Source organism: Neomonachus schauinslandi, chromosome 5 (assembly GCF_002201575.2).
Source record: "Neomonachus schauinslandi chromosome 5, ASM220157v2, whole genome shotgun sequence".
Lineage (NCBI taxonomy): Eukaryota > Metazoa > Chordata > Mammalia > Carnivora > Phocidae > Neomonachus > Neomonachus schauinslandi.
Window position 1 is genome coordinate 152784082 of NC_058407.1, and position 5239 is coordinate 152789320.

Genomic DNA, 5239 nt, shown 5'->3' on the forward strand with positions numbered 1-5239 from the left:
TGTGGAATTGGGGCATATCACCCTCCCAGCATATCTGATGTTGTTCACCAAACAGGAAGCTTCACCGAGTTTTTATCAGACAATCATTAGCCAAGTGACTGAAGTCAATCTCCAGTCCGCCTTCTCTCCCCAGATATGGGGCTAGCTTCAAAGTTCCAACCCTGTAATCACATGGTTGACCTTTCTGGTGACCAGACCCTTTCTCCTGAGTCACCTTGCTAGCATTTAAGGGGTTTCATGAATAACAAAGGCACTCTTTTTCACAGGAATTCTAAGGATTTAGAGTCTCCAGTGACAGGAACCAAGGACAAAGCCCAGTCAAGTTTTTTATTATACAACAGACACATACCAGGAGAAAAGAACTTGGTTGACCTTGGCCTTACCCAAAGTAATATTTAATGCCAAATAACAGTGGAACAAGGTCCACAATCTTCTCAGGGAAAGAAAATTTAACATAAGAAACTCAAACCCAGCCAAGTTATTCTCTATATAAAGTCAGTAGACAGGCATTATCAACTAAGCAAGGGAACACAGTTATTATAAGCACTTGTGAAGAAAAAAAAATCTACTAGATGTTAAATTCAGCTAATAAAGAAAAGCAGTAAAGAATACAAGGAAAGAGAAGCTATGTGAAAAGGACTATTGGTGAGCATTGAATCCCACTTAGACATTAGATCAGGGTTTCTTAGCCATAGCCCTTAGGTTTGGGGCTGGATAATTAATTCTTTGTTGTAGAGGCTGTCTTGTGCATTGTAAGATGTTTTAACAGCACTCCTAGTTTCCACCCACTAAAATGCCAATAGCATTCCCCCCAGGTGTGACAACCCAAAATGTCTCCAGACATTGCCCTATATCCCCCTAGGGCACAACTGCCCCCAGTTGGGAATCAGTGACATAAACTAATGCTTGATAATTGAGGAAGTTATGGTTACAGAAGAGAATGCACAGGCCTCCAAACCTGTGCTGGTTCTTTGAAAGAATTAATAAGATCAATAAACCCTTAGCCAGACTTATCCGAAAGAAAAGAGAAATGACCCAAATAAATAAAATAATAAATGAAAGAGGAGAGATCATAACCAACACTGAGGAAATACAAACAATTATAAGAACATATTATGAACAGCTATATGACAACAAATTAGGCAATCTGGAAGAAATGGATGCATTTCTAGAAACATATAAACTACCAAAACTGAAACAGGAAGAAATAGAATACCTGAACAGACCCATAACCAGCAAGGAAATTGAAGCAGTCATCAAAAATCTCCCAACAAACAAGAGCCCAGGGCCAGATGGCCTCCCAGTGGAATTCTACCAAACATTTAAGGAAGAATTAATACCTATTCTTCTGAAGCTGTTTCAAAAAAATAGAAATGGAAGAAAAACTTCCAAACTCATTCTATGAGGCTAGCATTACCCTGATCCCCAAAGTAGATAAAGACCCCATCAAAAAGGAGAATTACAGATCAATATCCCTGATGAACATGAATGTCAAAATTCTCACCAAGATACTAGCCAATAGGATCCAACAGTCCATTAAAAGGATTATTCACCATGACCAAGTGGGATTTATTCCTGGACTGCAAGGGTGGTTCAACATTCGCAAATCAATTAATGTAATACACCACATTAATAAAAGAAAGGACAAGAACCATATAATCCTCTCAATAGATGCAGTAAAAGCATTTGACAAAATATAGCATCCTTTCCTGATTAAAACTCTAGGGTTAGAAGGAACATACTGCAAGCCATATACAAAAAGCCCACAGCAAATATCATTCTCAGTGGGGAAAAACTGAGAGCTTTTCCCCTAAGGTCAGGAACACAGCAGGGATGTCCACTCTCACACTGTTGTTCAATATAGTACTAGAAGTCCTAACCTCAGCAATCACACAAGAAAAAGAAATGAAAGGCATCCAGATCAGCAAAGAAGAAGTCAAATTTTCACTCTTCGCAGATGACATGATATTCCATGTGGAAAACCCAAAGACTCTACCCCAAAATTGCTAGAACTCATACAGGAATTCAGCAAAGTCACAGGATATAAAATCAATGCACAGAAATCAGTTGCATTTCTATACACTAACAATGAGACAGAAGAAAGAGAAATCAAGGAATCGATCCCATTTACAAATGCATCAAAAACCGTAAGATACCTAGGAAAAAACCTAACCAAGGAGGTAAAGGATCTGTACTCTAAAAACTACAGACCACTTATGAAAGAAATTGAGGAAGACACAAAGAAATGGAAAAACTTTCCATGCTCATGGATTAGAAGAACAAATATTGCTAAAATGTCTATGCTACCCAGAGCAATCTACAAATTTAATGAAATCCCTATCAAAATACCATTGACATTTTTCACAGAGCTGGAACAAATAATCCTAAAATTTGTATGGAACCAGAAAAGACCTCGAATAGCCAGAGGAATATTGAAAAAGAAAACCAAAGCTGGTGGCATCACAATTCTCAACTTCAAGCTGTTTTGCAAAGCTGTAATCATCAAGACAGTATGGTACTGGCACAAAAACAGACACATAGATCAGTGGAACAGAATAGAGAACCCAGAAATGGACCCTCAACTCTGTGGTCAACTATACTTCGACAAAGCAGGAAAGAATATCCAATGGAAAAAGACAGCCACATGCAGAAGAATGAGACTGGACCATTTTCTTACACCACACACAAAAATAAACTCAAAATGGATGAAAGACCTCAATGTGAGACAGGAACCCATCAAAATCCTAGAGGAGAACAGAGGCAGCAACTTCTTTGACTTCAACTGCAGCAACTTCTTGCTAGACACATCTTCAAAGGCAAGGGAAAGAAAAGCAGAAATGAACTATTGGGACTTCATCAAGATAAAATCTTTTGCACAGCAAAGGGAACAGTTGACAAAACCAAAAGACAACCAACAGAATGGGAGAAGATATTTTATCAGATAAAGGGCTAGTATCCAAAATCTATAAAGAACTTATCAAACTCAACACCCAAAAAACCCAGAAAATCCAGTCAAGAAATGGGTAAAAGACATGAACAGACATTTCTCCAAAGAAGACATACAAATGGCCAATAGACACATGAAAAAAATGCTCAACATCATTCAGCATCAGGGAAATACAAATCAAAACCATAGTGAGATACCACCTCACACCTGTCAGAATGGCTGAAATTAACAAGTCAGGAAATGACAGATGTTGGTGAGGATATAGAGAAAGGGAAACCGTCTTACAATGCTGGTGGGAATGCAAACTGGTACAGCAACTCTGGAAAACAGTATGGAGGTTCCTCAAAAGTTGCAAAAAGAACTAAACTATGATCCAGCAATTGCACTACTGGGTATTTACCCAAAGGATACAAACATAGTGATCCCAAGGGGCACCTACAACCCAATGTTTATAGCAACAATGTCCACAATAGCCAAACTATGTAAAGAGTCCAGATGTCCATCGACAAATGAATGGATAAAGATGTGGTCCACATATATACAATGGAGTATTACTCAGCCATCACAAAAGAAAAAAAAAAAAAAAGAAATCTTACCATTTGCAATGACGTGGATGGAATTAGCGGGTATTATGTTAAGCAAAATAAGTCAGAGAAAGACATTTATCATATGATTTCACCCATATGTGGAATTTAAGAAACAAAACAGGATCATAGGGGAAGGGAGGGAAAAATAGGACAAAATCAGAGAAGGAGACAAACCATTAAGAGACTTTTAACTATAGGAAACAAACTGAGGGTTGCTGGAAGGGAGGTGGGTGTGGGAATGGGGTAACTGGGTGATGGGCATTAAGGAAGGCATGTGACATGAGTACTGGGTGTTATATGCAACTGATGAATCACTGAGCTCTACCTCTGAAACTAATAATATGCTGTATGTTAATAAATGAATTTATTTTATTTTTTTTAAAGATTTTATTTATCTGACAGAGACAGATACAGTGAGAGAGGGAACACAAGCAGGGGGGGTGGGAGAGGGAGAAGCAGGCTTCCCGCAGAGCAGGGAGCCCGATGTGGGGCTCGATCCCAGGACCCTGGGATCATGACCTGAGCCAAAGGCAGACGCTTAACGACTGAGCCACCCAGGTGACCCAATAAATGAATTTAAATTAGAAAATTAAATTGGTAAAAAAAAATGAAAGAAGTAAAACTGTTCCTAATTGCAGATTATGTGATTATCTACATAGAAAATCCCAAGTAATCAACAACAACCAAAAACTCACAGAACCAAAAAGAGACCAATAAATTCCTCATTTTGTTTAAGTGAATCTAAATTGGGTTTCTGTCACATGTAACTGGAAGTCATCTTTATTAATTTACCCATCAAATATTTACTGAATGCCTAAAATTTGCCAGTAACTGTTCTAGACAATAGTGATGCATCAGCAAACAAAACAAAGTTCTTACTCTTAAAGATGGTGGTAAAAGATGTAAAAAGTTAAAACAGATTAAAGAGAAAAACTGAGGGGTGCTATTTTAGAAAATGCAGTAAGGGAAGACCTCTTTGATAGGATACCTCATAAAATGGGGATTTAGCCAAGGGGGTATCTAAGGGAGGAGTGTTCCAAGCAGTGGAAAAAATCCCAACGCTGGAACATGCATGGTATGTTCAAGAGAAAGCAAGGGTGCTGATGTGGTTGCAGAAGAGTAAGGGAAAAAGGAGCAGGTGGTGGGTCAGAGAGGACCCTGTGCCAGATCATGCAGTTCCTTGTAGTCCATGTAAGGACTTGAAATTTTACCTGGAGTGAACTAGGAAGCACTGAAGAATTTGAGCAAAGGAGCGACCTGAGATCGTTTATGTTTAGTCCTGACCAGTTCAACAGATAAACACAGCAACTGGTTCTCTGAGACCTAGAGCAACCCAAACCTGCCACTTCTTTCTTTTCCATTTCAAAACCCTTCTATGTCCTCTTCCATCCTCTGTTCTTTCTTCCTTCTGAGAGAAAACTTCCTCTATCCCTTCACAGGACCAACCTCCAGCAACTCCATGGGCACTTTCCTTCCTGTGAATAAATTACTTTCCCAGCCTCCTCCCCCACCCCCACTCCCCACCCGCAGCAAAAGCTTGCAGTGTATTTAAATCATTAACTATAAATTGGAGGGTGGCAGGAGATTGTGTAAACTTTCAGCGTAAACTTAGTCCAGAACTCCTGCTCCTCCCTCTGGAATATCTCCACCAATCCAAGAAAGGCCCTCTGGGTGTGTCTTCTTCCAGTTGTCAGACTACTACTTT